At 42.5% G+C, this 9,973-nt stretch overlaps 1 protein-coding gene across 3 annotated transcripts in view; it reads left to right on the top strand.

The window, feature by feature from the left end:
* Positions 1-332: 332 nt before the first annotated feature.
* Positions 333-9,973, top strand: part of capn15 (calpain 15) — a 62,106-nt gene continuing 52,465 nt past the window's right edge. For 2 of the 3 annotated variants that reach the window (XM_072712606.1, XM_072712603.1), the window contains exon 1: positions 333-642. The gene's annotated coding sequence lies outside the window, so the exon portion shown is untranslated. Of the gene's footprint in view, positions 643-8,385; positions 8,590-9,973 lie in introns of those variants that run through there. The other variant, XM_072712604.1, reaches the window with a different exon arrangement.

Below are 9,973 nucleotides of genomic sequence, written 5' to 3'. Positions count from 1 at the left end.
CGCAAATAGACAGCTAACAACTTATTTTTATCCGTGCTCAGAGTCATGTCATTAATGTATTTATTTAAAACAGTCGCATAATTTTATGCAACATTTTCTGTAATGTCAGCTGTTAACGCATTAGCAAGTCATGAAAACACATGCCTGCCCGCTTTCCCAAAGCCCGGCGCTGTCAAACCTTTCCGGATATCCGCTTAACTATTGCTTAACCAGAGACCTGGAAAACGTAGTTTTCGACCCTATTCTCAAACGTGATTTACGCAAGCTTACCAAGAGATAACGTTGGGCCTGCCGTTGTGAAGGCGTGCAGGTTGCGTGGAATACGCAAGCTCCCGCAGGTTCTTATTGATTTCTCTTCCTGGAATGTTATCGATAGCGTCGAGTGAGTTGAATCGCGTTCAAAAGCCGGAGTCGCTCGGTATAAAAGAAAAAGGGTCAGACAGACTCAAACGTACACCGAATTGTGAGGCGATTTCCAGGAAGACGTTAATTACTTAGATAGGTAGCTAGTTCATCTCTTGGCCGGACCGGAGGATTGAGAGGACGGTACGTTTGGACGCGGGTAAAAGTTAAGACGTCCCGCGAAGAGACAGCTTCCAGCTTCTTCACATTCAGTCTACACTGAAATCAACGTGTCTTCCGGTAAGGTCACTTTTCGCCGTTAATAACAAAAATGGCGAGTTTATGGGACAATTCTTCTGCAGTGTTGGCGAAAAGTCTAGTGTTTGATTAAGGGGCTGACCGGTGAAATTCAGTAGGGATGCGTGCTGTTGGTAGTCTGATTGATACAAGGTGACGCGGCGATCAGCCGCCTTTTTTTTTATAACAACACTGAACAGTATTTATCCCAGTTACTTAACTGGGTATGCTTAAGAGCTCATTGGACCAGTCCAAACTTTCCCCCCAAAGTATCAGCACTTCACCAACACACGATGACATCTGGTTTACTTAAGGGCCATGTTATATAAAACACTCGGCGTAACGAGAAACATTATAATTGGATGTGTGTTATATTTAAAAAGAATTTATGCTCTCAAAGTGTGAAAGCGCATCGTAAATCTCACCTTTGAGGTCTGTAATCGTCAATCGCAGCAATCAGCGATATTAATTCCGCATGTAATTGTATAAATCATTTTACGATAACAACGGGAGTTTCACTAACAACAATATCTTGGTTACACTAGTTCCATTTTTGTTGCGTAACTTTCACTGTAGGGCATTGGACTTGACGGCAGATTTTGAGCAACCGCAAATTAGTCAAGTGTTCTTTGCATGGTATTGAAATTCTTTATAAATGAATATCAGTTGTACTGTGAGGTTATGTAATAAATATAAGCATAATCTCCGTCATGCATCAGCAGCATCATCAGCCTTATGGCTGCTTAATCTGGGTTAGTATAATACACCTTTACAAATTACTGGGAATTTTGCGCTGCATTTAACCGTAAAAGGAACTGCCTCTTGCTCATCATCATTTAATGACTTTTCTGAAAAAGTCCTACTCTGGCTAACTGTGCATAATGTTTTCCTCAATGTGTAGTCTTATTGTTTTCATATAGGAAGTTATGCTTGCTTAACTAACATTGATTGTGGTCTTAATTGGCTTAAATTGCCAGTTGAGTAGGTGAAAGGCAGTAAATTAAAATGTTGACTTCATCTTTATTGGAAGCATGTAACATTAGTGATGTTGAGTTTTTTCCTTTTGAAGGGAGCACTGTGGGGGGGTGGCAAACGGTGATATCTTTCTCTTTATCTCTTAAATCCCCCCCCCATCACCAAAAAAACAGGGGCTTTGCTCTTAGAGTAACCAGCCGATAGCCAATTTGGAACTTCATTATCCCTCCCCAGCACAGACAAGGTAGTGACCACCGGATCATGTGACCTTTCAATCAACCTGGGCAGAAACCACGTATAACTGTAATTTATTTCTTTTTTTACTTTGTGCAACTTGGCAAATTTGTGGCAAAACGATTTATGCTATGCAGACTTGCTGCTTTGATATCAATGCTTGTTAAACAATATTCCAGGGTCAATAGAACAAAGCTGTTCTTTTTATGAAATTTCAGTTTACTTTAGTGGTGCATGTTCTGGCACTGGCTGGGTCTCCTGCCTGGGCTGTTTCTGTCCTCATGCCCTGTACTCACCATGATTGGTTCCAGATCACCATGATCGACACTGTATTGATATTATTTAAACTGGAGCATCGATGACTGGATGTTTGTACCCTTAGGTAATATCTGATGTTTTTTTTCTTATCTGATGAAAATATCTGATGTGTGATAGCATTTTTTTTTTTTGGGGGGGGGGGGGTTAGTGATGTCACCCATCTCTAAAATTTAAAGTGAATTAAAGTGAGAGGAAGAAAAATCTGTTCCAGAGTCAGTCTGATGTCCTTCAAAACTGAATGTGAACCATCATTTTATAGCTGTCTGTTAAAAGAGCCTCATCCATCTATCCATCCATCCATCCATCCACCCATCTTCTAACCATTTATCCTCGTGTCGAGGGGGAGCTTAAATAATCCAAGCATGACATATCCTATCCCAGGCAACACAGGACACAAAGCCAGGGTACAGCCTCTTTTCAGGATATCAGTCCATCGTCTCAGCAATTCAGTGGAAGTTGAACATACCAGGGTAAGAGCCACAACAAATGGGTTTGCTGGAACGTCACTTTTCAATAGTCCATGTTTTGTGATGATTAAAACCTCATTGTTTAAATTTGATGACTTTTTAATTCCAGCACATGCAAACTACTCTTAGTGGGGAAAAAGCTGTTAAAGTGCTTTAGTAATTAGCTGTATGCAAGGTCTTATTTTTGATTGTTTGAATAATTATTTTGTTGATCGCTGCCTAGCATGAGGAAAATTTTCAGGGATGTGGTAAATGGACTGTGTTTATCAGTTTTGACTTTGGTACATGAAATTATGAAAATAATTTTGCATTGTGTACTCCCCATTACAGTCTCCACAGTAGATGGATTTCTCCCCTTTTTGAAGAGTGTAGAGGAACTGTGTGGTTGTGTGTCATTGTAGACAGGAGGTGTCTTCAGGAGTTGTGAGGGTCTGTCTCCTCAATGAGGAATTGAAGAATGGGTCCTGATGGTTGTAGGGTTGTCTTTACATCTATTTAAATGTGTAACCAGTAATATTCAAAGTTAGATGCATTTGGGAATATTTTATGCAAATGGTGCAAATTCAACAGCTGTCACTGGAGAATGATGCCACGGACTCCAACGTTATTGAACATCAAATGCAATATGACCCCAACATTGCGTGCAAATGCACGTCTTTATCATGAGTCATAGCTGAGTAACAGCAGTGTTGGGAAGTTTCGGAGAACTTAGCTATGGCCAGTGTATTTGGGGCATTCTTGGCGCCAATCGCTAGCATTCAGAAGCAGCTTGCCAACCATCTCTATGATCTGGGGGTGGTGCGACTCGTCTGGGTCCGGAAGGGTTCTCTTCATTCCCATGTGGGGGGGGGGGGGGGGGTAGATTTCAATGGAATCTGCTGGGGAGAAACTATGTTGCACCTCTGCAATCCAGAGCTTTGGAACTCAGTGTGATTGATGCTCTTCAGATTAGTGCAGTGATGTGGCAACATATTTCATGCCTGCAGCCATTCAGCATGTTACCTTCACTTTCTTTAACACAACTCGTATTAAATGCCCGTCTTTGCATGTTTTCCTTTGTATTTTAAGTTTAATTAACTCTATGTAAGTCTTCGCAGCACCTCTGTGGAGCCTCTTGCTCTCAGCTTCCTGCCATCGATGAGGGAACATCCTAGCTTTCAGTGAATAAATCTAGCAGGTTAAGTAATTACCTAAACACTCCCTCACATGCTTGCAGATAATAATGTGCTTACTTGAGACTAAGGTTGGAGTTCTCTTTGAAATATATGCAAATAAGAACCTCAAGTAAACAATTTCTCTACTGCCAGAAGCCTGAATTAAAGGTCATATTTTCAATTTTAAACTTCGGTCAGTTTTTTTCAGCTGTGGACCACATTTATATTACTTTAGGCTACTTGAAATTAATTGTATTTTTTTTTTTTTTTATGAACTGTTCAGTGGCTGCCTTTAGGTTTAATTTCCTGATTCAAATTTTTTTTGTCACCCTGTGATAGCCTTTCTGTCTGGGAGGAGGATGGCTTTTGGGAAAGGTCACGATTCATGGTCTTTTTCATCCCCTTAGCGACGTGAAAACATTTGTGGAAAAAATTCTGAAATAATTATCGCCAGTGAAGAGCTGGCTGTGTTCGTTGGGCCCCTAGTTAATCTCCCGTCCGTGTCCTTGGGTGCTGTTCTGTAAGCGGTACTGTTTTGGAGCATTTGCTTTTGTCTCCTTCTCTTCTAAAATGAGCCCGGCTCTAATAATGGTAGTGAGGTTTGCGCTTGGAGCCATGGAAAACCCACATCAGCAGCGTCATGCTCCAGTGCTCCCTGCAGGGTTGACGTCAGCGGTCTCACGCCTGTCCGCGCTCTGGGTTGTGAGACCCTTTGTGTGGAACGTGGAACAGGTGGCCTGACATAACATCTGAGCCGTGGCGCCTCTCATGCTGACGCGCCTGTTGGTTTCGGGCCCCATAGCAAGGCAGTGTGGGTAGTGGGGGCCGACTGTGGGGTTTGGGATTAAAAAAGGAGAAGCAGAATGAAATGTCCCATATTGTCCACCAGGTGGCAGCCAACCAGGTAAATGTGGGCAGTTTGTTGTACACGCTGCCCCTTGCATTTAGGACCGGAGAATGATTCAAACCAGTTGATTCACCCCCCCCCCCCCTCCCAATAAAAGAGCCCCACCCCAAATGCTTGGAAGGAAGGTGTTTAGCCTTCCTGAAGGTTAATGATGGGAGTTCCCGTTAGGCTTCAGTGAGTTGCATTTGCGTGACTGTACATGCATAACTATGCATGACTGCACATGCCAGTCGTCTAATATCTTCTGTCTCCTATTGGCCAGATACTCCATTTAAGAAAAAAAAAAACATTCAACCTAGTATCAAAATACACAACAAGACGTCTTTCTCCTCCTGGTTGGTGGTTCACCAATGGGAGTTGGCAGTGTTCATAGAATTCTTAAGGTGCATCTAGGTAGGTTGTGATTTAACATTTTATAGCACAGAGGATTACTGGAAAATATGTAAATAAGGTGTAGAAGGCTGCCGAGATCCTGTCTGTCAAAGGAGATGCGTATCGTCATGACAACAATGGATTTGTTGTTTTGAGAAGTTTAAAGTACAGATTGAGTGAAGATACTCTGGAATGTATGCGGATGTGGTTAGTACTGGGGTCACTATGGCGACGTATCACATGACTTCTGTGCGTCAAATATGACATGTTTTGGTTATGTAAGGGCTGGTTGTCTCTTACCCGTGATACAGTTTTCTGTACATAAAGTAACCGTAATCCTGTTGTTCATTTGGCAGACTTTATGGGACTTCCCTTAAAATACCTGTACACAAAATAAGACCACAGAGCTGATGGGACATGCTACTCGCCTAACAAAAAAAAGAGTAAATCTGTACTTCTGCACAGTGTGTGTGGGCCTAAAACTCTGCCTGACTCAGCATTCACATTCAGCCAAATTTACAGCCTCAGCTCACGCTTTCATGCTTTGATGGTCAAACGAGTCTCGCGATTTTTTTTATGATGCATAAATACTTTGGCTATGTACACCTCTTCCCGCTTGATTTAAAGCATCCTGTTTGTTTTGGGAGTGCCTAGGAGATGGCAGCAGGGCATTTATCCTGTCCTGACTCATGGGAAAACAAGGGCATCAATTTCAAAGTTTCAAGAATAATAAGCTAATTAAAATGAAGTCGATGTTTATTACTTTGCTGGCCGTGGCTGCAGCTCTCATGAAAAAGTATCTCTTTTTGACTTTTTAAGGTCCAGATCTTACAATTCTGACATTTACAAGGTGAGGCACGTTCTCCTACTCGTAGAAAACAAGCGTACGACTCCCCAGATATCACTCTGGGCCTTGACCAGAAAGGTCATGCGGCTTCATTGCTGTGGAGGCTGTTAGTCATGCTGCCTCCGGGTCTCTTCTCTCTCCCCAGCTCTGCGTGTCAAGCGCTTCATTAATCTCATGTACCACCTCTGGGGAGGGGAAAACAAAAAGCGTTTTATCTTTTGCTCCAGCTTAGTAAATAGCAAATATCTGTTTAATGGGCTGCAATGAGAGCCAGTAGAACATGATTTAACAGTGATTTTAGTGATGTCTAATCATTTGACTGTCTTTGACCAGACTTCCTTTGAATTTCTCCTTGGCTTATTAAATTATGAATGTAGAAATCACAGATTAGTGTTCCCCTTTTAATTAAACTGTGTTGTTTGTATCTGGTTATGCCTTGTAACTATACTGTACTGTAACTTCACACCTTCAGGCTTGGGGGGCTCTTAATCCCACCCCCACTCGCGGTGTTTGCAGCTTGCCTGTTCTCCCTGCGTTTGGTAGATCTCCTCTGGGTTCACCAATTCCCTCCCCCAGCCCAAAGACGAGCAGTTAATTGGTCTCTGATTTGATCATGGTCTTCGTAGTGTGTCTGTGCCCTGTGACGGACTGGCATCCCATCCAGCGTCTATTCCAGCCTTGTGCCCTCTGCAGCAGCTGGATTGGCTTGAACGTGCATCGCTACTATCCATGAAGTTAGTGAGGATTTAAATTGAAGTGTTTGTCGTGTTGCAGTAAAGCAGCCAGCCGGCTCAGTCGCACCACTTTCAGCTGATGTTCTCTTTTTAATAAGTGGTGTGTTTGCTGTAGCCTCACACCTCCAGGGCTGTGACGTCTGCTTCTCCCCCGTCCTGCTTCTTCTGCACTCTAAACAACCTTTAATCTCGGTGTGTGTGTGTGTGTGTGTGTGTGTGTGTGTGTGTGTGTGTGTGTGTGTGTGTGTGTGTGTGTGTGTGTGTGTGTGTGTGTGTGTGTGTGTGTGTGTGTGTGTGTGTGTGTGTGTGTGTGTGTGTGTGGCCTCTCATGAGTTGTCATCCTGTCCTGGAAGTGCTGAAGCCTTTTTGTTCATTATGACATTGTACCAGCTACTTATCGCTAATTTAGGAATATGAATAACATATTAATAATGCATTAATAACGTTCTTTCTGCGTTTGCCCTAGCTCTTCAGGAATAGACATGTATGCTGGGCAGTGAACGGGAAAAAATGGGAAGCGGGGAAATGAGTGTGAGCTCTCGCCTCGGTGCTCGTGTAAGAGCGTGCAGCACAAACGGGGAACCTCCCTGGGGAGCAGCGAGATGCAGGAACCCTGCTGTTCCTCCTCCCATCCGCTCACCTCGCCTCACCTCTCCTCCCCCTCTTCACTCGCACACACCAGGGCAGGGCACCATCTGCAATATTAATGACCCGAAATCAAGTGTTCTTGTCATGAAACCCAGTGCACAAGCTGGAATGCATACTTATGCCCTAGTTCCCAACCTGAGATGCATTTTTTACGGGGTGGGTAAGAATGTGCAGACGTCATCTGTGCTGTAGTAGTGGAACACCAGAGCATCCGGTCAAATTCAGTGCACATGTCCATCTTAGCGATTCTCCTACACTCTGTGTTCATCCCCAGAAAGGTGGCCCTGTCGTAGGAGGAGGTCAGCTGCAGACTGATACTGTAACATGTACGGTATATATACTCTGCTGTCCTGAGGATGAAACAGTCCACCAACAGTTACTTGGATGTTTGATTGGTTACTTGAATGTTTGATTGGTTAGTTGAACGTTTGATTGGTTAGTTGAACGTTTGGTTGGATGTTTGTTTGGTGGTTTGTTGCACTGATGGCGGGTTGTTGCGCTGTTGATTTATTTTACACGTCTGTATGCGTGTAGCAGGCATTTCTGTTGTCATCATATGCTCTCATTCTATTGTTTTCAGTAAACATCCAATTTGCAAATATTTAATGTCATATACAGACAGATTTTTTTTTTTCCACAAACATTTTATTTCTGCAGAAATAATAAGCATTTGTGACCATATTCAAATAGTTCTCGTTTTCCCAAATTGAAGATTTTACTTAAAAAATAAATAAAAAACTGGAGCATGGTTTAATCACCTTTTGATTTAAGCCCAGAATATTTTATATTTAATAATTAGTATTAAAACTGAGAGAAGCAAGAGAGCGGCTAATTTTGATTGTCACTGCTGAAGTGAAAGCTGTTGTGACGTGATATGTAGCATGATATTTGGATGAATAAGAATGACTGTTACTGAATAAAGCCTTATCCCAGATGTTAATCTACAAAGGAAGAGCTGGGTGAGAGAGAATCTGACAACTGCAAACAGTCGCTTCTGTCATAGCCAGAGCTCAGTGATTCACAGCCGCCACAGCTGGTTAAGATAAAGTTTGCAGTGTGAACAGACACCCGTGTGTGTGTGTGTGTGTGTGTGTGTGTGTGTGTGTGTGTGTGTGAGAGAGAGAGTGACTGCCTGCCTTGGAAGGAGGTTGGGGAACGGGCCTGCTGAGATCTAAGGCCAAATCAGCGTGGAGTGAGGAAACATCTTCATTTTGTACTAGCTTGCAAGTTGTTGTTGTTTTTTTTTTTTTTTTTTTTTGAGCCGTAAAGACATATTTCCGGAAGAGATGTGGAGGTAAAGAGTTTGTGTTGTCTGTCACCACTAATCGTTAATTTGGAAATGATTGCTCTCTATCTCCAAAATGTCCACCAGGAATCAGGTGTCAAAACTGTCTCTATCTTTGGACCCCATCTGCCGTTGCAAAGCTTGCCTAGGATTCTGTAAATGGTGACTAAGGTATCTCTGCTCTGATTTACCCTTAATCGGAACCACTTTTGGGTATACCTCCTTGGTATTCTTGCTTGATGATGTATGGGGGGATCTATACTGAAATATTCCAGAAAGTGGGTTCCAGTTTAAACCTGAACTTCAAAATCGCGGTACAGTTAGCTTTATATGCAGTTTTCCAGCTGTAATATCTTTCAATGTGTGTATTATATTTCAATGTTTGTATCTGTGCATTTCACGCTCAATAGCCCAGCTATCTTGCTTAAAGTCACTTGTGGTGAATGGACACTGTGCAGTTATAAAAAAAATACATATAAAACCACATAGTATGAAAGTTACATGGTGTAAATTGTGCCCCATAGTTTAATGCTTAAAGCACACTTTACAGGACATGTCTGTATTATTTAGGTGTGTCCACGCCATCACATTGTAGCAGATAACAAGTAGGAAAGTGTAGTAGGATTGCAAAACTATTTCAAAAAAATATTTTCCCACCCTGACCTCTTAGGAGCTCCGTATCTAATATCTGTTTACAAATCGTTTTATACTTCACCTCAGCTTCTTTTGCATCAGCGCCACATGCATTCTCATTTTCATCCTTGCTGTTTAAATCACTCCTAGACAGATTTGCGAGAAACTTTTTTTTTTTTGCTTTATAAATACTGCCTGAGCTCGACCAGATGAATAAGCGTCTGACACATTCACAAGATCTCCATGATAAAGGGCCGTGTTAGTGCTTAGTGGTAGCTGTGTAACCGCCTAGGTTCAGGCGACCGAGACAGCCCTGCATTCAGAAAGACCAGCTCACATTTTCCCGTATTTAAAAAGTAGCTATAGGGTGACCGTTTATGCTGTGGCTTTCCATAAACATGTCACCTGGGTAAACCTTAACTATCATACCGCCTGATCTTAATCTAGCTGACTAGCGATGTAAGAACTGCACGTGCAATTCTTCCCGCTGATCAGGCCCATTACTGTGATGTCATTTGTGACCTTGATGGAGAGTTTAGATTTGCACAGGGACGCAGTAATAGATGAATTGAGTGTAAAGGATACAGCTGAGCATACAGGTGCTCGGGCCCCTGAATTTCCCAGGATGTCCATGTCTTCTAGGTTTACCGTCAGCAGTAATTAATCTGAATTCGATTATGACTGACTGTGTGCTCAACCACAGCACCAAATTTTGAATGCATGAGTATTGTAAAACAATCCACACTTGTGGCATGCAATA

The sequence above is a fragment of the Paramormyrops kingsleyae genome, chromosome 5 (genome assembly GCF_048594095.1).
Source record: "Paramormyrops kingsleyae isolate MSU_618 chromosome 5, PKINGS_0.4, whole genome shotgun sequence".
In the NCBI taxonomy this organism is placed as follows: Eukaryota; Metazoa; Chordata; class Actinopteri; order Osteoglossiformes; family Mormyridae; genus Paramormyrops; species Paramormyrops kingsleyae.
Note: the sequence above shows the minus strand (reverse complement) of the source record. Positions and strands in the feature narration are given on the sequence as shown.